A 27597-nucleotide genomic window follows, 5' to 3' on the forward strand; every position below is an offset into this window, starting at 1 on the left:
CAAGAAAATGCAAAGATATAGATTCGAATCTCTATCTGGGCCCCCGCTCTAGTAGGCGATTACTCCATCTGTCATTCGATCTTCTGGATATGCATTCTGTGCATTCCCATTTCAATTTTGCAACTTGGACAACAGTAATTCTTCTTTTTCTTTCTTTCTTTTTGTGCTTCAATTTATCCTTTTCTCAGTCAGCTTGATGACAAGCATCATTGTTTCATGAGCCCTCCTTGCCAAAGTTTTTTTTAGGACACCATGTCTTTTTATAGTAGGTAGTAGGTCCAAACAGGAAAGACATACTAGTTAGGAAGCCTACTTTAAAGTGTATTCAGGCTTTCTGACTTAAACAAAGAGTCAAGTTATTCAAAAGTTATCCAGAGAATGTAATTCTACGGGCAATTTCATCTGTCAAATCGTCTGTCTCGGGCAGATTCTTCGTCTACTTTCTATGAAGTGTTGTCATTGTACAGTACTGAGATTGTTCGTGCTCGACATTATTTTATTTTCTTCCTGTTGATTTCCATTCCAACGAATTCTTGATTTACTTCGTCTATCATTTTATATAGTCCGAAAATACTATTGCTAAAAAATCAATCATCCAACGTCAATATCAACCTCACATAATTTTTCGCGGAAGTCTCTCAAAGCATTGAAAATTACCCAAGAAATTCGGCTTATTTTGTGAGCACCTTGTCATTAGTATTTCATCAAAATCACAGTAAAAACGTACAACTTGGCTCCAATGACAGTTCCTGAAAATTTCATCCTTCTAACGTTAAAAGGCAAGTAGATATAACCTATTACCATCTTGGTGATCATCCCTGATTTAAAAGAAGCTCAAATAAATCTTGAGAGTTTAAGAATATTGGTTTCGTACGATCACATGCACTTTGAACATTGATATGTCAACTCGAAAAGCAGTGACAAAAACGTAAAATTTTTTTGATTTTCTCGGCATAGTGAATCTCAAGCAAGTATACTATTTATTTCTTTGCGTTATTTTGGAAATGAATAAGAAACGATGACGATAAAATGTGGATCGTGTTATTTTATATCGTAATGTACTCCCTAGGTACTGAAGTACTTCTCAGAAGCTTTATGTGCTGAGCTACGATTGCGGAGAAATATTTGGAAATATGAATTTCAAACCGTATACCTGAATTAGCTAGAATGGAAGCGACATATGTTTTAGTGCTGGCAAATTGAAGCGTCGGGGACCGATTGGTTTTCGAATTGAGATAGCAAGTGAATTTCGATTAATTTATAAATCCCCATGTCTAAATACACCTCGACTAAAAGCAACATTTATACGTGGAGAAGTTAATTCAATGAGTCTAACCCTATTGGTTCTTTTGATAAAATGAAAACAAATTTACAACCCATGGTGGGAAGCAATCATAACAAAGCGATGTTTGTAGAACTTCAGAATAAACAGTGGCGTTATGGCTCTATCGGTAACGAACTGCATTTCACGTTCCGAACCCCGTTTGTAAATATTTAATCGCATTCCTGCTCCTTTTCCGCTTCCTTTTAGCGTTCCTTGAGCAAAGGAATACTGGAATAATTCAATCTTCTTTATAATTTATTACTGGCGGAGTAAAATTTTTCTAGATCTTTGTTTTCGGATGATGAATGAAATAAAATTCCTCTCGAAATACTGAGTTGCCCTCAGCATTACTATAATTTTCAAATGAGCACCATCACCCACCTGAAGATGCTACTAGCTACTGTGATAGCGAAACACATGTCTTGATTGAGTAACTCATGCGAAAATTATGTAATTTTAGTTTTTATTTCAAATGAGTATTTTTTTTTTGCGGATTGTTGCAGTGCATTAACTGTGGTCGACTTTACGAGACTTCACACATTTTTCTTAGCATGCTAGGGAAATTTACGTAAATATTCAAGTAAAAGCATCAAAATGCTGATAGTATACAAAACAGAAATCTGAATACCTTCACCTCCAACATTACTCTTCTTTCATGAAAATAATTTATTGGTTATAAGATGTATTTATACAGGGTTGTCATACCTCTAATGATTTTCAGTCAATACAATTTTCTGGCAATAAAATCGAGTTTTTTTGTCAACCCCTTAGCAGCAATCCCACCCAGCTTCCGTTCTTCTAATGGGAACATATTACATGAATGGACTCATTGAAAAGATCACGCAAATTGGAAGTTTATTTCAAATTATTTTGAATCTATCAACTTTATAAGAAAATTGAAAGAAATCGAAGGTTATGGTGGGTTTTACAATATTTTCAACGGAAATCTTACGAATAATGTATGGGATGGGGTTGCCGCTAGGGTGTTGAAAAAAACAACAAATTTATTGCCAGAAAATAAAGGTAATGCAAAATCAATTGACGGCTTCGTCGGCTTCCGGCGTTTTCTTTTCGAATTATTGGTTAAAGAAAAACTAATTTTATTTCAGACTCATGTCCAACCCTGCATTCATATCGGCACAAGGAACTAGAAACATTAAGATTATATAATATATCATCTTCTTTGTTCTGTAATAACTCTCAAATCAAGAGACTTGCAGTTCAAAGAACTTATTGAATATATACATACTAGCTGACCCGGCAAACCTAGTTTTGCAATTAAAATTATTTCTAGGGTAGATAATAAAAACTAACTCATCGTGATTGCTCGATCGGTCGTAAGAAAAGGGAATGCCTTTTTTTCTCTTCTGTACAATTTTTTTTGGGAATATTTTGTTATATAAACCTTGCCCTAACAATAATAAACATAACAAAAAAAGAATTGTCCAATTTGGTGCGATCGTTTGAACAATAAAGCATTTTGAAGTAAACCATAGATCCTCTTTTATTAATATAGATTTTAATGTGGTATATTTTGTTTTTGATGACTCCAAAGTTTTTGTTTTCTTCTTCTTCTTATCCGAATGAATTTTTATCCATATCAAACCTTGCAGTTATTTATTTGAAGTGCATAAGAGCTCAAATGGAAATCATTAGTAACTTCAAACAACGTTTTTCTTTTGTTGTTAACTTACCTTATTCTCATTCGAGGTTCTTATTGTATATTTGTTAACTTATTGTGAATGTATTCATTCAGACATGTGCTTATCATATTCTCCCCACGACTAAACAATCCATCCTTCATCATTTGAATGTTTGGCTTTCTTGTATATGATAGCATTCCATAATTCCGTCCTCTCTATCAATTTTCGTTTAAATTGTAGATTTAAGTGGGAATGGGGTAATTCAAAACGTCGCTAAAAGAATAACTTTATGTTTCGAGTTCCTTGTAGCTCTGCACATCCCATTTGTTTTGACTATTCCTCCGATCAACTAAATTCGTCGAACACGAAGTAGATGTGAATTGCAAATCAATGCTTTCACTAACAACTTCTAACAGGAGTTTTCTATAACACAAATAAGCCGAGTTTAAGCGCAGTCGGAGGTGCAAACACTTAATCCAATATATTCCTAGAGCCTGTTCAACTCTTGCGGCTTTCCAACATCACCAACCCAAACTATTAATTGGACGTTTGTTTCTATTACGATCGAAATGGCCAGACCGAATTTTTCGTTTGCTTTAATTAAACTTCCAAGTAATTGCATTTCCTGATTGAATTTATTACGTCTATTCAATCTTTATGTGCCAGTCCATCGTATACTGGTTGAGTGGAGGACGAGGCGGATGCGTTTAGGAACGTTTTGTCTGGAGTAATTACATCTGGAACAGCTAAATCCCGTTTAGTTTTTCACCCTTTCCATTTAACATAAAATACACCTTCTATGAGTCTATATCGACGGATGACTTTGACGTTGTTCTTTGACGGTGCAATGGGTCAGACAGGAATGTTAATTGAAAACAATTATGTACTTCCACCAGCACAAAAACTACATGGAATGTAGGGTTTCTTGAATCCCGATGTTAATTTACTGTTAATACAGTACCTACTCATTAATTCCTAATCATACACTTAGGTTATAGTAACAGGAAAAGAAAGGACTTTGATCAACATACCACCGAATTTGTAATAAACACTGCCCGACTTCGCAAGGGTGGCGTAACTAATGAAAACAATAGGACAACCCACCCTCGATTTTTTCTTTACGAAATCTCCTTCTTCCATATCACACAATTTCGCGAAACCTGGACAAATAATATGTTCGCAACTGTCAAAATCCACATAAAATATACTCTATGATCGCTCGATCTGTCGGAGGAAAAAGTAAAGCCATTTTTTTTCTCACGATTTTTTCTGAACTGCATAAACCTCGTGTCCTGGCAATAACGAACACAACAAAAAAAGAATTATCAAATTTGGTGCGGTCGTTTGAATGTGATGAGCTTACATTTTTGTCATAGATAAAAATTCGATTAATGCAGAATCTGATTTGATTACTTTTAATAACGATTGTCGGGATCATGTATCCTGTGTCTGTGTGGCAGGTTAATTTTTAGTTGAATATTTAGCATTTCACAGTCACAGTGGGTGAAGGATTTCTAGTATAATCGTTAATTTATATGCTTGTAGACCAACAAGAATCTGCACGATATCCAGTGTATAGGCGGTTCCCCAGGGAACTGTCTTTGGGCCTCTTTTCTTCTATTCATTTTGCACGTCCTCTGCTGTACGAGGATATATTGATATCTAGTTAGCCTAGACCAGTTCCATGCATATAAAAATATTGCGTTACCATAGCAACGAAAAATAAGTGTCAGTGTGAAGTTTGAGGTCTCGAGTTACGCAATAAATTAGAAAGAAGATGTCCAGCGAAATTGTAAAAATCGAAAAATTGGAATATAGAGCCATCATCAAGTACCTGTATTTAAAAGGGTTAAGAGGTAAGCAGATTTACGAAGATATGCTTAATACCCTTGGTGATCAATGTCCTTCGTATGCGACCGTGAAAAATTGGACTGCGAGCTTCAACAGAGGTAAATTTTCTATTGAAGATGACGACCGATCGGGAAGGCCAGTTGCTGTGTCAGTTCCCGAAAATATCGATGCAGTTCATGACATGATTTTATCAGACCGTCGAATTGGACTAAACGGATATCTGAAGCACGGAATATTTCATACGAACGCATTCATCATATACTTCACGCCAATTAGGACATGAGAAAAATTGTTGCAAAATGGATCCCCAAATGTTTGACCAAAAGCGTGCAAGGGTAGAAGCATCGCGTTCGATCTGTGCTCGATTTGGAAACGATGTAGACTTCTTGAACCTAATTGTTACTATGGATGAGACTTGGGTACATTTCTAGGATCCAGAAACAAAGCAACAATCGATGGAATTGCGACACTCTGGTTCTCCAAGACCTAAGAAGTTTCGTGTCCAAAAATCTGCTGAAAAAATTCTTGCTTAAGTTATTTGGGATTACCATGGAGTAATAATGATTGATTTTTTGGGTAAGGGTAGAAACAATAACCGGAGATTATTATTCGATATTACTGACCACTCTGCAGAAAAAAATTGATGAGCAAAGACGCGGAAAGCCATCCAAAAGTTTTGTTTTTGCAGGACAACACACTTGCACACAAATCTCATGTTGCCATGCAAAAAAATCGTGATTTAGGGTTTGAATTACTAAAACACCCCCCTTATTCACCAGATTTGGCTTCATCCAACTATCATCTCTTTCCTCAACTGAAAAAAAGTTTAAAAGGTCGCAAATTTTCTTTCAACGAAGAGGTTATAAAAGCTGTGGAGGTCTGGTTTGCAGAGCAAGAATAAAATTTTTTTTTTTGAAAGATCCAGAGACGTTGCAGGTTCGCTGTAATAAATGTATTCAATTTAGAGGAGAAAATATTGTGTAATAAAATGTTTTGACATTGAAATCTTGTTTGGTTCTATAGTAACTTAAGAATTTTTCAATATATCCTCGTATTTGCCTAGCTGTATATATTCTGTCAATATTCAGTTTGTAAAACTTGATGTTTATTTCATTTTATATTATTTTATTTTATTCGTTCTCTTTCTTCCTCAGACTTGTTCTAAACATTGTTTCTGATGTCTTATGTGTTATAGGATTAAAGTTCATTATTATTATTATTATGATTACGTTTTAGCAAAAATTGCCAACAGTCGTTCCACACTCGAAATAAAAATGGGGCTAAAATATTTCAACTTTATTTATATCGTTGCTCAAGTCAAAGAACCCTTCAAAACGGACTTTCTATGACTTGTTTAAATTCTTCTGAATATTCTTTATTCTTTAACTCGTTGACGATAAACCGAGATAATGACCGTTCTTGAAATTCAAATATAAATCATCATACTGAAGGGGATAATGAAGATGATGACGATTTCTGGTGAAATTTGATGAGTTTTACCTTCATAAAAAACTCCCTACATCCATCAACACGCCAACTTCAGCCATTTTTATTGAGATCAATTTAGTCACACATTGTTCACCTGAACCCTCAATATCGTATCGAAACACGCGAAAATTTTTCCACTGGCGTTCGGCAGGTATATCCCCGAAGGTCCGTTAATTTGAATGGCCAATTTCAAATCCTCCCCAACAACACCGGAGGCGCACAATGAAATTTCATTAATTGGGAATAATAGACGGTCTGTTTACGTCTTCCGACTCTTTTGTCTCCCCAAAGTTCGTTTTCGACTCAATTTGGCATCCAAATTTCGACCTTTTCGCCGCTGCCCCGTCATCGGCAACGATGGAAATCGATTGAATCATATTTCGCCGAACGGGAAAATCAAATATCGCTAAAAGCCCATCCAATTGGTCGTGGAGATCTTTCGGGAAGCCGTTCTCATGAAACGGCATTGTCGTTCGGTTGTAAAATAAAAGGAAAGGAGGGGAATAATTGAAAGATAGTCTCTAAGGGCAAATCCAATTGATTATTCAGGAGGAACATGGGAGAATAAAACGGGAGACGGAAAAATCTAAAAATAATTCAATTATTCCCGGAAACTTTCCTAATCAAAATCGAGACTTTTTCGGAAGACTTGTTTGCAGGAATTGGATTGTTATCATTTCTGTCTAACGTTGCGTACATTGATGCGACCCATGTAGGAACTTTTATTCTTCCAACGGAATTTTATTCATTTTTCTTTTTTAATGATATCTCGAGAATATTCCTCTTATACATTCTAATCACAAGATTCCTTTCAACTACAGAGGTACTCCATCCACAATAAAAGCATTTCTATGGCAATTAATTCTCAGCAAAGTATACAGTGTGTTCCAAGATCCAACGAAAACATCGATTTGCCGTCTTCAAAAAGAAAGTATGAATTTTTTTTTTGCATCCTCGTAACCGCTAATCCTAACGGGGGTGATTAGATTTATATTAGATTAGAGGAGGGGCGAAAGGTCATCCAACCTCGCCAGTCAGGCAGTAAAGTATCAATGAACTTCACCACATCCATTACTTGTTCCCGGAAGCGATAAAATAACGAATGTTATGTTAAAGAAATTGCCTAGAAAAGGTATAGCCGCTCTAACAAACATCGCGAATGGAATTATGAGGACAGAACACTACCCAGAAAAATGGAAAACAGCGGAAGTCATAGTGTTCAATAAACCATTCAAAGAGAAGAAGTTCTCTCAAAACTATAGACCGATAAGTCTACTGTCGGCGTTAGGAAAAGTATTAGAAAGAATTATAGCCACGAGGCTAAATGAGGAAACCGAAAATCTGAAACTAATACCAGCAGAACAGTTCGGATTCAGAAGAGAGCATTCAACAGAGCAACAATTATTAAGGCTCATAGAGTACATTACAGAGGGATTCCAAAATAAACAAGCTACAGGTCTTGTTTTACTAGACGTCGCCAGAGCATTCGACAGAGTATGGCATGAAGGATTAATATACAAGATGAGATGTGATGGATATTCGATCAAAATATGCAAGTTGATCCGGAATTATCTCAAAAATAGAAGATTTTACGAGAAAGTGGAAGGAGAAGGCTCCACAACAAGAGATATAGAGGCTGGAGTACCCCAAGTGTCCGTACTTGGGCCACTTCTGTACAACATATACATTCACGATATTCCGGAAAATCCAAGAACCATGCTAACGTTATATGCTGACGACACAGGCATAACAACTCGACACCGCAACCCAAAAGTAGTACAACGAGTTCTACAAGAAACGATTGACGAAACAAATGACTGGTGCATAAAGTGGAAAATCAAACTCAATGGACAAAAGAGCCAAGCAATATTACAACAGAAGAGAAGACTGCGACCCACAACGAATCTAGAAGTTGACGGCGAAGAAATCGACTGGCAAAATGAAGCCAAATATTTAGGAATAACGCTTGACAAAGGACTTACTTGGAAAAGTCATATCAAACAAGCAATCAACAAAAAAAAAGCAGCGATGAATAGACTCTACCCTCTAATAGGAAGAAGAAGCCACATGTCGAAAGAGACAATATTGAAGATAATCAAAGCCGTTGCTAGGCCTCAACTGACTTATGGATCAGTTGCCTGGGGTTTCGCGGCAAAGAGCCACATCAAAAGAATTCAGGCCACTGAAAACAAACTGCTACGATGTGCAATAGATACACCTTGGTTTGTCAGGAATAGACAGATTTATAGAGACTTAAAATGGAAAACCATAACGGAATTCATTAACAGAAAAGCAGAGAAATTATTCGAAACAGAGGAAGACAAAAAGAGAATGCGAATTTACCGAAGGAGACCGAGAGATCAATTAAGAAGAGATCAAAATAAGGACATAATCTTATTGAAAAATCCAATAAAGTGTTACCCTATAGAGGATAAACACATAAATCCCAGCATGATAGTGTGCGAGAAGAAAACCGACTAAGAGATGAACGGTTTATAGGCAAATGCCCGGAACCAATATTCAAGAATCAGTTAAGGGTTTTTAGTGGGTCTCGAGTTCAGGAGAGTGAGAACCCCCATACTTGTTCCCTCTCAGTAGAGGGTGGTTCGTCTGACTTGCAGATTCTCCCCCTGCTACACCAAAAAAAAAATTACTTGTTCCGGCTCTAGGACCACGAACCACGGTGCTTTAGCCTTTTCCGATGAACAGCTTCGTACTCGCATAACAAGTGTTTGGCTGTCTTAGTGGCTTCTTGACAGAAGCGACATTTTCCATGTGTTTAACGGGGGTGAGCACAACTCCTTGGTTTTGAATGGGGATGTGTTGCGATACCTCATGTTGAAGATCTTAAAGAATATTATCTGATCCTGAAGCTTCGCTTCAAATTTTCTATCGTTAACGGCATGACAGGTAAATTATGGTAGCTCACATGCTGCAAATGGGCACCATTTACTTCTATGCAGTAACATAAGTTTTGTATTCACGTACATTACTCAAGATTTCTGGAGTAATTAATGATCCGACTTTGCACATCATCCAGTGACTCGGGCTGGGTAGCGTTAGATAATCTTGGATTTCAGGTGAAATTATAGAAAAAAGTCCAGTGGAGCCAGATCAGGTTATCTGGGTGGCCACTCAATATGTCCCCTTCTTCCAATCCAGACGTGAGGAAAATATTCATCTAAGAACTGACGCACCGGTTGAACTAAATGAGCTGGTTCGCCGTCTTGTTGGAATATGATCATTTGATGGTCTTCTGCATACTCCAATACAAGCAGGAGGGCTGGATAAATAGCGTTCTCCAAAAGATATAACGAAATTTGCCCAGTGAAATTTCCATAAATACCCGCCCTAAATTCAATTTTTAGGGAAGCTGAGTATGCACCTCACGAAATAATCTTGGATATTCATCTGACCAATACCAACAGTTATGCAGGGCTACAATGCGGTCAAAGTAAAATGAACTCTCGTCTGAAAGACAGATATCGAACATGTAGTTTTGATTCCCATTAATCATTTCATCGACCACTTCTCAGTACTGGAGTCGGCGATCGGGATCATCCTTATAGATAGTATGGAATTTATATTGTTCAAGGATTCTGATGATTGTTGTGCGTGAAATATCAGATAAACGAGACGATTTCCTAGTACTAAAGGTAGATTCCATAACCTAAGACAGCCACGTCCCTCGCTTCGTCTCTCTCATTCATTCTTTTTTCATTTCCAACCAAACCGGTAGCGTTAAATTTGGCAACAAGTGGAACAACGAAAGCAGCGGATATAAATTTTTTACAGAGTGTCATTCGCCAAATAAAGCCGCTGTTTTTCGCGTAGAGTCTTCATTTCTAAAAAATTAATTTTATCGTTTCCACCCCTCCTTCTACGGAATACACCATTTGGATTCTACTACAAATTTACAATCGCTTTGACGCACTTGTAACCTTAAAAATTCACGATAGACTATGATAAATCAAAAACATGGCCCGTCTACTTGACTGTACACAAAATGAACAGTTTTTTGGACAAATAATTATAATAATAATAATATAACTTCATTACCCAACAGGAGTACTCCCAATGGTAAAATAAAAAACATATTTAACAAAATGAGAAAATTCGCAACCTGAAAAATAATATACATATACAGAAAATTCCCCAAAATGTACCAACCAAAGAATGAACAAAAAAAAAACAAGAAAAATAATCATAACACTTGACCATAACAATCAAGGAAACATATTCAAGCCCAGGTCATTTGCACTTTTACACGCACGATAAATTGGTGCTAATAACCAGAGTTAAATAAAGTTTTCTAAATAACTCTGTCATCAAATTCTTTAGAGCATCTAAAAACAAAACCCAGCGTTCTACAAGCAGATGCGCACAGCTCATTAATATGAGGAATGAAGCTCAACGAACTGTCAAATAATACACCAAGATCGCGTATTTGATCTACACGTGCAAGAAAGTGGTCCCCAATGAAGTAATTGGCAACCAAGGGCTGGAGTCTCCTAGTGTGGGACATCTGGAAGCATTTCTGGAAATTAAATTTTAGTCCATTCCCATTACACCACTCTCAGACAATCTGCAAACTAAACTGGAGCATTCTCAGATCATCCACACCACATATTCTCAGGAACAACTTTAAATCATCAGCATACTCCAAAGCCATGCATCCGAGGGAATTTAACAGATCATTTAAAAATATCACAAAAAGTAGAGGGCCAAGATTCGATCCCTGAGGAACCCCAGCTTCCAGTTCATATTAAAAGGACCGAAAACCATTAAATAAAAAATAAAAATAATACCAACATAACTACTTAATACCTTTGAAGTCTGTCGGATACGAATAATATTCTCGAGATAAATTCCACATTGTCTCTTTCACTATTTTCGCTGTTATTTCAATATTGATGGTTATTGAAGCGAAATTTCAGAGTCAGATAGTACTCTATACGATCTTCAAAATTAGTTATCGAAATCAAAGAGTTGTGCTCATTACTGTTAGGGGGTTGAAGTTACGGGGATGAAAAATGCGGAAAAGTTGTTCCCCCTCGAATCAGATATTGAAGGATCCGAGCAATTTTCCACATTTTCATTTCAGTCGTAGAATCAAGATGTTAAGTTTTCCTTCGACCACCTTGTATTTCGTATCACCTGAATCTCTCAAATTATCGTTAACCTCCACCCACTATAGCACAAAGTTAGTGCGAGCCTACTCATTCAATAAGAAGCTGACAACACACCTGGGTGTTAATATATTATATTTGATTACATTATTATGAACTAACAAATTAACAAACCTATATAAATGCAAAGTGTTAATTAATTGAAATTTGATTCATAATATATGTTTACACTTTCGTGTTTGTTCTAGCTCATTATGAGAGGGACCCATTTCATTTCACCACTAAGGCTGAATTAATGCGCTTCCCTAAGCAACCCTGACTAGAGCAAACAGTCAGTTGCTTACATAGGAAAAATAACAAACGGCTCAGATTGTTCGAATATATTATTCATTACGTGGCGGATATTTCTTATATCTGAGAGATTTTCTCAGGCAGAGGAGAAAAAAGTGAGCTCCTGTATTTTTTGAGGGTATCTGAGTGAGGTATTTTGTCTGGTCTGCTTTCTCTCTCTCTCTCTCTCTCTCTCTATCCATCACTTTTCCATGGCGACCGGTTTACCAGATTCAAATCCCATCGATATTATACCTGAGAAGGGGAGAAGACTATCCACATCATTTTCCACGTGATGAGTGGAAGTCGTGTGTAATTTTACCGTTTATAGGAGTGTTTTGAGATACGGGTTCACGAAGCAGATTTTTTCGGATAATAATTTCTCGAAAATGCTATTCTATTCTATTCTATTCTATTGGGGAACTGTTTACACCCACCCACTCATCCTTGAATAACGCAACTTTTTCGTAATTTAAGCTACCCTGTATTTCTAACGGTTTTCGATATCCCTGTAGTACCCCTCTAAATAATTCTAACCCTGTATATTCGGTCGTATAATCGCTCTCATAAATGGTCGAGAATATTCGTATGGTATCTATAGAATCAATAAAATTTGTAAATGACTGTATGAAATGAAGATAATTCCAGTAAACATAGAACGCTTTATAATTTGGTTAATTCGAATGTGACATTCTCCGATTTCAAATCAAAAACTAATTCGATTCAGTTCGAATGAAATTTATTATGGGAAACGAGCGGAATAGTTGACAGAAATTGCAAACTGCGATTCGGTCATTTCGCTCACATAGATCTTTTAAAATTTCATTCATAGTTGATATTGCACGTTCTGCATTTGCATTTCACGAATTTCCTGCGGCAAACGCTATTCGGAAATTCGAAGAGTATTATTTACTTTTCCCGCAGTATTATCGAAAATAGGAGGTGATTCTCACGTAATTGAATCGAAAACTTTATAAAACCTCATGAAATTATAATTTCTTTAATATTCCTGCAATTATTATTTCTATATTATCATTAGATAAAATAATACCTCGTTTATTTTTGGAATGAACTTCTGGTTCTAGATATACAAAAAACGCATTGTTAATTTAGGTTTTCAACATTTCAATAAAAAGAAAAAATTAATTAGACGATCTTCATGAAGAATCAAATGCTGAAGCTAAAGTTGAAAACAATTAATTGAGAAAAAAGTTTTAGCTAATTTGAAAGCAGATCGCTATAAAAATGTAGGATAAATCGAGAGAAGATTTTGATTTTCCTCTCTTTTTTTGAAGATTATTAGCGTTTGAAAGAAAACTCATGATCATTCATTATTTCAGAGAATGCAATCAAATGAAAGGGCTGAAATTGAAATTCTGTTTTTTCGTTTTGTGGGTGAATTGAACAGAATTATCCATTTCCATGGTTGCATCAAGGCTTCTGGAAAAAGGAATGGAGTTGCATGGTACAGTTATCTGGTTCATATAGTTGTCAAATGGGGGAAGAATTTTTGTTGCTGTTTTCCTCAAAATTACTCAAAAATCAAAAATAATTCATTTCATTCTATATTCTGATGAAACGAATACGATGTAATGGTTCATTCCTTCGAATCAAAAAACCTATACAGGGTGAGTCTTTGACTCGTACAGATATTTTAACATTAGATTATTGAGATCAAAAGAAACACTTTTTTCCAAATCTACCATTTTTTCCGATTAGGCTATGATAAGAATATTATTTTAAGTTTTCATAATGACCTGTGCCACACCTGGAAAAACAACATTACCTTCAGTATAACTAGCTAAATCTATGACACAACACATCTGTGGTTCTTTTAAACAGAGTTGTATTCAGCCTAAGTACCTAATTATTCAACTTTCACAGATATATTTTAATCATTGAATTATTCGAAAACGGCGCAATATACGAGAAAATATAAAAAATATTCATTATATCGCTTCCTACATACTTTCAAGAGTTGGTGTGTTGAATTTTTGGTATTTTTATGGTACTTTATGGTCATAATGAGAAAACCGTGTGTTCGAAAAAGATTCTTCAAATAAAAAAACTATATTCCGGAATTCATTTCAGTCGATAAATCTGTTTGTGAACTAAAAATATCATTTCTTTATGGTTTTTCAACAGCCTCTATCTTTTAAACCGAGCCCATTCGGAAAAATACTAAAGGAAAAAAGTGTTTCTTTTGACCTCCAGATCCTCGTCAAGATCCTACTGTTGAAATATTTGTACGATTCAAGGACAGTATAACTGACGTGTTGTTTGAAAAATTTTATTCCATTTTGATTAGGATTCTAATGATAACACTTTCCAGAGAATTATTCAATTTATGAAATGACATAAAAGGTGTCGCTTCAATGGATGAATTCAGGAACGTTTGCCAACCTTGTAAAAAATAGAAAAAACTCTTTCAACGAAAACGCACTTTTTTAAAATTATATTTCTGCCTTTCGGTGGCTTTCATCATGTTACAATCCTTAGAATGTCCCCGGCTCTCAAATCCGAGGGATATAAAAGAACATTTATATTGAATTTTCAAGATAAAGTTTTGACATTGTTCAGGCGTTTTTTTTCGTGTTTCGTGCTTTATACTTAGGGTTTCATCCATAGACTACTAATTTATTCATTATTAGACTATGGTTTCATTACAGAACACTAGTAGTTAAGACTTTCTGTGGTGAAACCATAGTCTAATAATAAATAAATGATTAATCTATGAATGAAACCAAATATATAATGCACTAAACACGAAAAAACGCAACGTCTGGATCATGACGAAACTCACCTTGAAAATTCAATATAAATTTTTTCATCACTTGGATTGGAGAGCCGAGGACATTCTAAAGATTGTAAAATGATGAAAGCAACCGAAAGGCACAAATATAATTTAAGAAAAAAACTTTTTCATTGAAAGAGTTTTTCTTTTTTTGTGAGTTGAAAAAAATTATTTCACTGAAACGTCAACTTACCCTTGTTGCTATAGGTTAAGTGTTAAACGTCAAAATGGTATAAAATATATTAGTTAATTAGTTTCAAGTTTGTCACCACCGCAAAAAATCTTTATTTATTTATTAATTTATTAGGCTCTTATAAACGAAAACTACCCATTGGCCTTGAAAAGTTTGTATTTGTGATAGTGATTATGATAAAAAATAATCTGAAATTTCACCGCGTACACTATTATGTAATTTTATTATCCCTAAAAACAAATAAATTGTAACTGTGACAAAGCGTCTACAGATGTGATAAACAAAACAATTAACTAACTTTGAGAAGGCTAAAAGTGGTTGAAATGACGTTTTAAATTTCAGGGTGAATTTCAGGCTATTCATTCGATGACAGATTCGTTTTTGAGATGAGTTGCAAATTTCGAAACGATTCTATAAGAAATATAAAATTCAACACCTCTTTCGTTTTTTATGTCTCTCGAAAAATAATAAATGATGTTATTTTCACAATAGTAAGAAAGGACTATCTAGGATGCTAAAACTGACACGTGGCAAGAAGAGGAAATGCCAACACGATAACGACCATACATTATAAGAGCTAAAGCAAGAAATCCGAGACGAACTCCTAGTATTCAAGCTCGGCCCAAATTGTCCCCTAGACTCCCATAATCATCAGGAGTGCTCTCACTCTCTTACGATTCCCGCCCTTTCCGTTAACTCCCATCCAGCTTGATACGTCATGCGTTATTATTCATGAAGTGTAACGTCATACTTCGTTTACGTGTAAACACGGGGTTCCTAGAGATATCTTGCGAACCGGGTTGATGATGATCTATGTTTCAAACGCTATAAATACATAGCCAGCGTGCGTAAAAAGGGGTATTTATTCAGCCGTTGGATTAACGGAGGGAGTCACGTGTCTCCAACCGGGATGTCTTGGTTTTGTTCCACAATTTCGTGGTGATATCAGGTCATTTATCTTGATCTGGCTCGTTAGTTTGGAATCGTCGAGATTTCATGTTGAACAGAGGGAACATTATGAAAATAAGATTCTTATTAATTCAGCTTGAGGGGAATGATATCGAAATGTGATTGATTAAGTGACTGTATATTTTTGGAAGTGCGAATAATGACTCTGATTCAAGGGATCTCACCATCAATATTGTTCAAAAAATAATTAATTGATGATGGAAAATTTTAAGTATAGGAGTCAATGGGCTGTTTATACACTCACTTTCAAAAGTTTTGCACCCCCCCTGTAGTGGAGATAAAATAATCAAGATTCACAACAAATTGTTACTGACAACAACAGAAACTTGTTGACCACCAAATAAAACGATAACATTACGAAACAAAAAATGTTCTTGTGTTTAAATATCGATTTTGTCAAATGTGTGCCTTTCTGCGGATCAGTAGTTTTTCGTTTTGAGTACCGGTTAGTTCAAAAACTGTGTAATATGCCCAGAAACGAGTTGTCTGAGTTTGACAGAACTAGAATTATTGCTCTCTGGCAAGAAGGGCTCTCACGCCATCAGATAGCCAATAGACTGAACATTATTCGAAGCACGGTTAGCAAAACGATTAGGCGCTATGAGGAAACTGGTGGAGTGCATAGAAGACCTCGAAATGGTCGTCCTCGTGTTACCACGATTCGGGAAGATCGGTATATTGCCCAATCAGCCCGTAGAAATAGGTCAGTGACGGTACCAACACTCAGGTCGGAATTCCAAAGAGCCCACAACCGTGTAATTTCATGTGCTACAATTCGTAGAAGAATTTCAACATCAGGATTGCAGTCCAAAAGGCCTCTAAGAGTTCGTTTATTAACTGTTCGTCACCGAACCGCTCGTCTGCAGTGGTCGCGAGCTCATCAAAACTGGCATTTAGAAGAATGAGTCACGGTTTGGGTTAGTAAGTGATGACTACCGCTTAAGAGTTTGGAGGGAACCAGGATGTCGAAATAGACCTGAGAGAGCTATTCAAGTTGCTCCTTTTCGCGGTGGCACTGAAATGTTTTGGGGAGGCAAAATGTTTGGAAGAAGAACGCCACTAATTCACATATCCGGGACGATGACTGGTGCATATTGCCTCAAAAATATCATAAATCCTGTAATTATACCTATGGGTAATGAATTAGAGGCTCAATTTATCTTTATGGACGATAATGCCAGGCCACATCGCACTAGAGGTGTTCAAGAAGCCCTGGAAAACCAAAAAATTATCAGATTAGAATGGCCCGCGATGTCTCCTGACATAAATCCTATAGTGCATATATGGGATCATGTCTCCAGAGCCGTTTTCCGTCGAAATAATCCTCCACGAAATTCACAAGAACTTATTGTAGCTGTTACCGAGGAATGGATAAATATTCCGCAGGAAATAATCAATAATTTAATTTTTGGAATGCCTAGACGAGTGAATGCATTGCTAAGCAGCAGAGGCTCGAATACTGCATATTAGTTTGCTCTTTTATTAATTAACTTTTAATTTTCCGTTCAAATTTAATTTTTGTTTTTGCAATTTTTGATTCCTAATTTGTATTTGTTGTTTCAGCTTCATAATTCTATGAAATGAAATTGATTTCATTTTATTTCTGTAAAAGCCTTTCATTATCCTTGAACCCGAGGGTATAATTTTTTTTTCAAAGTTTGAGATAGCCTTAATAATTAGGGGGTGCAGGACTTTTGAAAGTAAGTGTATTATTTTGGCATATTCTAAGTACGTTAGATTCAATTCGACAGCCGTCTTCAGGGAATCTCTTGTTTTAAACCGAATGTTTTCTTTTCAGTTACAGCACCTTCAAACCAAAACTTTGATTAAAATAATAGTGGATGACACTTTTGTTCAGCAACCGGAAAGATTTCTTTGAAATTTCAGAACATAGAGTCCACCAAATAATTAACTATCAATCAAAGAAAACAACCAACCACGGTTGGTTCCTAAGTGGATTTTGAAAATTAGATGGTAGAAACAAAAAAGAGGTTCTACGATGTATGCACTTTCAGCGATGGGGAAAACGTCTGTAGGTTTTCAAAGATGTAAAAAAAATCGTCAGGTGAACATACTCGAGCGTGTCATATAAAGATAATGTATATGCCCTTGTCTCTGATTATAAATTCATGTTAATCTGACAGTTTGCGTGGTGGGACTGGCCGTAGGTACGGATTATTTGAAAATGGAAAAACATTTTATTCGAGCGTGATAGATTTTTAGAGTACCTATACATATATTAATTGGACCCAAAGGAAGCTACTTTTCAAGAGACTGACAATTCGGACGTGACGCAAGGTCACAGCGGTCCTTTGAAAATGCAAAAAAAATTGCTACTTGTACATACTCGAGCGTGTCAGTTTTTCATACAGATGGTAAATCTCGGTGATGACCCATTAATTTGACACTAATCATGGGGGTTTTCTCAATCTGGCAGTTTGAAGATGATAACAAGGCATGTTTTTGAAATATCTCTCTTCCTGTACCTCTAATCGTTTCTGTATTCATTATGAAAGTTGTAGATAATAAAATTCTATACAACTTTTGTCTGAAGCAATTCTTCATATTCTTAACCATTTTCGAGCTAGGGGCTGATAAGGGCAAGGAGCTTAGCCACACTTGCGAAAGGCCAAGGTCAATGTAGAAACCCAGTCTAATGATAATTCACCGCCATATTTCGAAAACGTTCAAACGTAGAGAAAATAGCTTCGGACAAAATTCGTAGAAAATATTATGCTCTACAAGTTTTATAATGAATGCGAAAACAATTTGAAGCCCAGGAGATGGGATAATTCAAAAAAACTGATTTTTGTGACCTTTAGGGCCAATTTTTATTGTTTCGGCTTGCAAAAACTTTCAGATTATATTTTTTCTGTTATTCTTGAATCATGAGGTTCGAATTAAGAAAAAAAAGCCACCGCGCTCGAGAATGTATGCTGAATGTTATGCTGAATAATGACGCGATATTGTTTCAATCGTTGTATAGAAAAAAATAATTATTGCAGAGACCTTCTTAATATTCATTTAGGGGGAAAGGCGAATTCGCATACTCAGTGATTATAAGACATAAAATTCTGAAATGACTAGATTTGGATTCTAATCGTCAATAGTTTCCAACCAATTAGCCAGGCTTGTTGGATTCAATAGGATAAACTTTTCTCACTCCATTCAGGCATTGTTATTGAAATGGAGCTTAATTAAGCGATCCGCAATTATCTCCAGACGTTGAGGAGGTTCTAAAACTTCTATATTACAATACTTTTCCTGTTAGCATTGTTTTAATTGTAGGAGTAAACTTAGTTCTGAAGGAGTTTGGCATGGTCCGAATTATTACATTTCTTGTAATTGCGTAGTATATTTTCGGCTTATTTTACGAATTACTCAAGTAAACACTGGTTGATGAGGATCAAACTCTCTGTCAGATTAAAGTATCAACCTATAGTTATAGTTTAGTAAGGGAGTTACGTTGCACTGCGACCCTATATATAAAGCCTTTTCTGCCCCTCATCTAAGTTGTTCTCACGTGGCAATAATTTCATATATTATTTTTTGTCAAACTTGGGCCAAATCAATTCGAAACCTGATATAATAATTGAATATTGTGGGTGTTGGGATAGTTATTTGTGAAACAGTTGGAAAAACATTATTATTTTTCGTAATGAGCACTTCGCTCGTTGCGCGAAAAACACGAGATACTGAAACAGTGTTTACCAACGTATTTCTGGCAATATTTTCACAAATTTGAAGTACAATACAAGCGTTCATCGTAACCTTTTTTTATTTATTTATTACTTCATTGCTATGGAGGGAAGTATTATTCCATGAACAGTAACAAGTTTCGAAAAGTAATAATTTTCAAACGTCAATGAGTTTCAAAAGGTGTCTCTCTATATGTCAAAATTAAAAAAAAATTGAATTACTGACAACAAATCTGAAGCACTTGTTTGTTTATTACTTTTGCTACCCCTAACCCCACAAATTACACAGACTCAATATACGTTTTTACTAGTTTTGCCCTAGTTTCGAAAAATAGGTATACTCCATTCACTTTTATTTTAGCACTCGGTTGGCTATAGAAATTTGACACATTTGACTCTGTATAGTACGAAAATGTGGGGTTATGACGCTATGTTGCCCGTTCTACGTAAAAGTTTCTGTTATTACGTATTTTATCACAATGTCGAACCTCTTCGGAAACATAACTGAAGTTTATACAAAATCTGATTGAGGTTTGAAGGCATACCAAATCCAGTTATTTGCATGGAAAATACAAGAGAACAGTATAATATCATAATATGCACTAGCTTGAGGAGAGTTAATGTTCGTTATCTTCTTTGGCTAAAGTTGGAATACATTACATCAGTTGTAGATTTCAAAAATATTAACCCGAAAATGAAATGCATATGATGCAGTGATTGGGAATGGGTATCTCCCGAAGGAATTAACAGATAATTACAAGAATATTAAATTCTTCAACAATAATCATCTTGCATCAATATAAGTGAAAGGAATTAAAGGAAGTTTCAAGTCAAGATTAACTTCACCTTTGAAGAAAAATTTCACATGAATAAACAATTAACAAGACAACTGGCGGGTATTTGTGGCTGTTCATCTTAATACATTGATATAACAATAATCATTGAAGATTTATTGGTACCTTAAGACATTTACAATGCTTAGGATAAGTCAAATGAAAAATTGAAAATCAATTTTCGGAAACTTATTCTACGATGACATTCATCGAAAATCCTGTAGTAAACTTTTCGCATTAATTTACTCAAACATAAAATTCTCTAATGCCACCACTTTTTTGGGTCTCCCAATAGAAGGAAATTCTTTGGCATCCTCTATATTCACAATCTTTCTCATTGTGGAAATATTCAGCTGAAATATAAGTCGTTTAGATTCAGATGAAACATTATATAAATATAAATTATCTTACATTGAATATGTTGACTACCGTCTGACGTATTGTGGATTTTAGAATATCAGGGTATAACTATTTGAATGACCGGACCTGAAACCCTGTCTCTTTTTTGCTCTTTCGGCATTTTCGGCACAAAATTTGATATTAGTTGTGGCAACGACGTTATGACATTAACGACATTTCATGAGTGCCAACCTTACTCCGTTCTCGTTACAAAAACTTGAGAAAATTATTCAATGGCCAACCGACTGCTAAAATAAATGCGAATGGAGTATAATATTCAAAACATTTATACTGACAATAATAATGAAATCTGTGGTCTTACTATTCTTCTTTTCGACAATACCAATTTCGAGTAACCCAAAATCAATCCAAATATCAACCAATGTCGGTACGTTAATTTTATAAAGTTAACATCATCAGCAGAGATATTAATCAAGAGGATCGAAACTTGGAAGAGACGCTTCATTACTCCACTCCCTGGCAAGTCCGTCCTGTGACAACTTTCACTCTCTTGTTGATGTTTCCGGAGTGGTAGCAAGAAATTACCTGAGAACTTGTGATGAAGATGCTAGCAAGTTCCTGTATTCATCCAACTAATTTTGGGTCAACTTGATGGGATGCTCAAGATGCAGTTAGGCAGAAAAGCCATGTCCCTCTTTATTAGAAAACTTTGCGTTCAAACGGCGAGTGTTCGAAAAAAATTAATTTGATTCTTTTCGCTCCATCGTCATGGATAACATTGACTCAAGAGATTTGATTAGCATAAATTCTTAGTTGATAATAGTGAAGCTCAACAAACTATGCAATTCTGTAACAGTGAACGATCGTCTTATTTAACAGCGTTCATTTATGGATTAAGGGGCTGTTTCACCACTTACTGTTAAAGTGTTCGATATGTATTCAGCAGATATGCTAACATCATAATAAATCTGTCAGTTAAATATTTATCAGTTTCACCGCCCAAGTTCCAAGTAATTTATCTGCTAGTTAACTATCTGAAAATTTTACTGAATGACAGTTTGGCAACGCCGTACTCGTGATTGAAATTAGGATAAATGAGCATAGAATGAGGACAGAGTTAGTCAGTTATGAAGTACATTGACAGAAGAAGAAGAATTATGAAGACTTTTCTCATGTCTCTATGCTCTGATTTGAAATATTCAAAATTCAAATTTTTCTATCATTTTCAAATTGGTTGGTGAATTTTTAGTGAAGGTGAAAGCATGTTAAAAAAAGGGAAAGAAATGTGAATTTTTCACGTGAGGAGACCGATGCTCTTGTCTCGATTATAACATAGCGTAAAAATATAATCGAGAACAAAAAAGGTGATGCTGTGACTTGGCAAGAGAAGGAGAAAGCGTGGAAAGATATAGAGAAATGACTGAATTCTTCGTCATCATAGTTTTCAAAATGTTCCATTCTAGTTCTAATTTCACGACGTTTGCGAGGCCTCGATAAGCTCGCAAAATAATAGTCACTCTCATCTTCAAGACACTCAAAAAGATCCATTATCACAAAATCTGGTGTTGCGTCTGCAAACGTTCACGAAATACCTTCGAGATAAACTGATCGAGAGCAAAATTTTCTCGAAGTTTTGACAGTTCGGAGTGACGTTATCTGGTACATGAACTTTTATCAGCCATTCGATCTCTCAGTCAAAATATTCGACAGTTTAACAGTAAGGATAACCTAACAGACACCTGTGAAACACAAATTTCAGATTTATCTGGTGGATTAGTTGTAGATAGCTTATCTGCCACTTTAACAGTAAGTGGTGAAACAGGCCCTAAATGAATAATCAAAAGATTCGTCATCAAGTAGACATTCTGAAAGTTAATTTTCTGTGCTTCTACCATAGGGCATTTCGAATTAGCTTACTCTGACAGGACCGCACAAAAGTGTTGGTTAGTTTCATGATATTGTGATTTCAAATGGTTTTTGAAAATCCTTATCAGATGTCTAAGAAAAAGTCGTTGGGTGAATATTATCTATCCTTCAATAGTGATATGGAAGAGCGGTATCATAGAAAACCGACAATATTGCCTCGTACAAGTGAAATTTTTGGGGTCATAGAACAGGTGACCTACTTGAATTTTTTAAATGCACTTCTTCACAAGAAGAACTCTCTAGAACTCCGAAACGAAGAATTCTCGAAGATGAAAAAAAAACAGGTTAACTTCTGTATTGGCGGGGACGAATTTGTTTCGAAAAAACTACCCCCTGAAGGTGTTATAAACCCCCATCATTTTTTGAAAAGGGAGGAGATGTCGAGTGTTGGTTGGTTTGAAAAATATTTATGTTCTGTACACAACCCAGCTTAAATTTTCAAAATCGGTTAATTTTACACGAAATAACTTCGTACTTGAAATTAATGTCTGAAGTTGATGTTGAACAGTTGAAACGCCCAAACTCAAGAACCTAAGAGTTTTGAAGAATCCAAAAATAATCTTAAAGTTCTGTATAAGGGAGAAAGAATTCCTATGACGATAGTGTTCCGAAAAAATCACCTGAGGGTGCCAACAACCCCTCATTTTTTTTACAAACGTTAGTTCTTTAAAAAGTAAACATTTTTTTGTGGATGTTCTCTATTACTTACGGATTTGGTGTATTTGATGTGGTTTCTGTTTGAGTAACCCTTCTGATTCAATATCACATTGCTCAAAAAAAAATCACCAAATTGGAAAATTTCAACTAGGATGTTCAGAAAATAACAAAAGCTCTTTAACTATTTGAAATTTTTAAATTCGGTGATTTTTTTGAGCAATTTGTTATTAAACATATCAGAAGGGTAACTCAAACAGAAATCCAATACATTCAAATACACCGAATTTGTAAGTAATGATACAGAACAGAAAAAAAATGTTTTCTCTGAATATCCTAATTGAAATGTTCAAATTTGGTGATTTTTTTGAGCAATTTGATATTGCACATATCAGAAGAGTAACTCAAGCAGAAACATAATACCTACATTTAAATACACCAAATCTGTAAGTAATTATATGGAATACCCAGAAGAAAAATCTTTACTTTTTAAAGTAAATTATAAGGTATTGTTGCCACCCTAAGGTGTTTTTTCGGAACAGTGTCGTCCAAGGAATTCTTTCTTCCTTGAAAATTATTTTTGGATTCTTCAAGGTTCTTTGGTTTGGGCGGTTAAATTTTCTGTTCAATTATTAGATTCTTTCAAGAATCATGAACCGACTGCGAATTTTCAAAGCGTTGTATACAGAACATAAATAGTTTCCAAGTAATCAACATTCGACATCCTCTCCCTATTCGATAAATGTTGGGGGACAAACTCATGATGACAATTCATCCCCTTCAAAACAGAAGTTATTTTTTAAAAATATTCGAAAATTCTTCGTTTCTGGGTTCTGTGGGGTCACCCTGCATTAATTTGGTCGTTCGTAGCTAAGAACTCATATTCTGATGCTCGTTTCCGACAAGAATCTTTAAATTTTAAGAGTTACCTACGCCCATTTCACTGATACTCAGCAATGATTTCATTTTCACCAATGTTCGAGATGAAGACTAAGCGACAACCTAAATTATATGGGTCTGAAATTCGATCCCTTATTGAATCCTCAAGTAGGGGAGAGGGGACCATTGTTTTCAGATACCTACGGTACGCAGAAAAATTTTTGGAAAAAATATACTCGTGTTGATAATGAAAAATGACAATGAAAAAATAATAATTTTCATTTTATTCCTAGAATGATGATATCAGTGAGTCGGTCCTCACTTGATGTAAATCAATAAAATTGTCGATAGATATCAGAAAAATACAAATTCGTAGAATTGTAGTTGGTAAAGGAGCAGTATACACTAACTCAAGGACAATTTCTATATTTCAATCATTATATTATGATTCTGAATAAAACGAATAATTCTAGAGTTCTTGTTGCTCTTCAACATAATCGGTATCAAAAATTATCCATCAAAAGTCACCGCCTCATAACGTGAAGAAATTGCGATACACAATAATTCTTTCAGATCACGAAGTACAGCCAATTCTAAGATTGCTTCTCGGCCTTTCATCGCAATGAAAAATGAGTTCAAAGTACTTCAACATTCGACCAGAAACGTAGATTGTCTCCGAAACTCAACCAAATAACGCAATGAAACTAAATTGAGTTAAGACTTTTCCAACGATAAATTCCAAGATGGGTCGTTTCACGAGTTACGGTAAAGTCCCTAAGTTTTAACCGTGTTGAAATTATGAATGCAAAATACATGATACGGGGATACAGAAGGTGGCTGTTACACGGGGAGTTCCATCTTGCTCCAGAATGGGTCATAAATTGAAGTTAGGGAGTGTGAAGAACGCTCAAATGTGAGAGTCTTGTAGAAGAAGGTTAGGGGGATGGTACTAATTCAGATTCCTCCTTACAATGATGGCTTGCGGTTATTTACATGGTTTGACAGCAATTCTGTAGAACGTCGCATTCACTCATTAAGGGGGACGCTAACCCAGTTTCATGCGTCTAACCTCTAACCCTATAGAACAAGTTTCAGAATAATTGCTTTTTCAGAACAAAAAGAAGTTTTCCAATCCAAGTTTCTTAAAGTGAAACAAATTTAGAAGTAAACAAGGAAGAATATTTCGTCATACTATCGAATTGATTACGTTTTTAAGAATAGCTACTTATGTGTTTTTAAACGTAGTGTTTTATGATTCCGTGACAAGTTGTGCTTCAAGAATATTTGAATGAGTTCCCACTAAACTCCATAATCGAACTTCTTGTTTCTTTGCTAATCGAATCATGTATTTTTGTATTGCAATTAAATATTATCATTAGTTATGGGGAGTCCGGGAGAGTTGAACCCCTTTTCACATCACTTAAGTTGGATCTTTAAATGGTAGTAACTCATTATTTGGCGTGAAGATATAATGCCCAAATAGGCTACCAATAGTAGAGTGATGGTGAGTTGAACAGTATGAGTACAGCAATTCTTTTTTTAAGAACCGAAAATTGTCTCATGTCTCCCTAACCCAAGGGAGAGTTGAACAAGGGGCGAGAGAGACATAACCCATTGAAAGAAAACAATTTCCAATGACCAAGGATTGTCTATGTTAAGGTTTCCATCATCAGATGTATCAGCGTATGAAATAGATATTTTCTATTTCAGAGTCACTCTCCCTTATTTCCGAGATGATTTTAACTTTTTTGAACCTTTGTATATTTTTTTTATATTTATTTCTATCATTCAATTTTTTTAAGCAAACTATTATCTGAGATCAGTGCGGGAAAATTGGACCACTGATATTATGCCTCCTGACCATAGCATGGGTCAAGTCCCCCTGACTTCCTTTTAGTCTATTCAACATATGCTTTCTTGAAACTTTCACAAGTATCATCAAAAAAGCTTATCGTTTGTAAAACAATATTAATTAAGGAAAGCAATAAAACTAAATAACACCACGCACCTGTTAAACTTTTCAGACACTGTAACAAACAAAAATTATTCAATTTCTTACTTCCTAACAACAAAATCACGTTCAACCCACTCAATCCCTAATTGTTCTGATAGCGGCTGAAGTGGAGCGGGTAGCGAAATTTGAATTGAAATATTTGAGGTGGTAGAAGTCTCCTACCTGAGCAAGTCTCCCGGACTCCCCCTATAATTTTTCATATACATATTGTAAATAAATTTTTTATTTCTTTGGAATCTCATTAACTGAACCTGAAAATCACCCACAATTCAGATATTTCAAAAGGAAGTTGGGTTTTCCCGAAGAGAAATTACAAATTAATTCAGTATCCTTAACTTTTGACGATCAGTTTGTTGAAATTTTTCGTTTCAGAGAAATGTGATGTGGTGTTTTGGTGGAATAATTTAGAGTTAGTCTTTAATGATTGTTCTGATGACAACACTTGGTTTAATCGATTTTTACGTTCACCTGAAAACCTCGGGCATCGATGTATTATCTGAGAAAAAGCAGCTTAAAAATCCTTTTTTTTACTGTACCCTGAGTTTGGACGAGATGTTTTGTCTCTTTCTGTGCTTTGCAGGAATATCATAACACAAAATTCACATACACGAATTGCAAGATAAGACTCATAGAAAAGTACGAAAAATAATCTTAAACAAACAATTGAAAGTCATTCCTGAGTTCTTAGATGGTCAGTAGATGGCGAATAATTCATTCATTTTGATGACTTATATCGGCTGTCAAAAAAGAACTACGTTTGAGAACACTTTGTATTATCATTATTATATTCAAGAGTAGACATTCAATACACCAGTCGTAGAAGTAGAAGAAGAATCCTATCGTAAAGAGTACATAAGAGATTTCATAATAATAAGCCTCGTAATAAGCTAGCCTCAAATAGCTGTCAACTTCAGATGGGAAAATAGGGTATTCAATTTTCGATCCTGGACCTGAAATGGCTCTCATAATAATGAAACTATCGTCAATAAAAATATCGAATAGTTTCAAAGCGTCCGCAAGCCGTTCCAGACTGATGAAAATATATAGTTCCCGATGGTCTTGATAGACAGTCAAGCCATCCGAGATCAGGAAAACAAAAGTAATTTCCTACACGTTATGGCCATATCTGACGTCAAGTAGACGTTCGATTTGGCTTTTATTCTGATTTATTTACCTAATGGATTTGGCCGTCTTTCCTCGCTTTCCGGCTAGTAGGATGAAGTATAAAAATGGAATTGGATCCCGCCTGAGTGATTTATCGACGGCGACAAATAAACTTCATATCCCTCGACGCGATCAAAAAAATATAGCCGAATATTTCTTCGAAAGTTTCTACCCCCAAGGAATCGTGGCGAAACTGGAAATTATGGATAATTTCTTCATTTGTTGACATTCGTTGAACGTTAGGTGTATTGATGAGATCAGGTAGTAAATTTAGCAAAATTCTTGCGGCAGAAATTATAACATCATCTGCTCATCTGCTTTGAATTCAATTTACTATTGTGGTTTAAA

General features: G+C 35.4%; 1 protein-coding gene across 8 annotated transcripts in view; it reads right to left on the reverse strand.

The window, feature by feature from the left end:
* LOC123315147 (fat-like cadherin-related tumor suppressor homolog) overlaps positions 1 to 27597 on the reverse strand; it is a 526180-nt gene that overhangs the window by 187376 nt on the left and 311207 nt on the right. The window lies entirely within an intron of this gene.

Source organism: Coccinella septempunctata, chromosome 6, assembly GCF_907165205.1.
Source record: "Coccinella septempunctata chromosome 6, icCocSept1.1, whole genome shotgun sequence".
Classification (NCBI taxonomy): Eukaryota; Metazoa; Arthropoda; class Insecta; order Coleoptera; family Coccinellidae; genus Coccinella; species Coccinella septempunctata.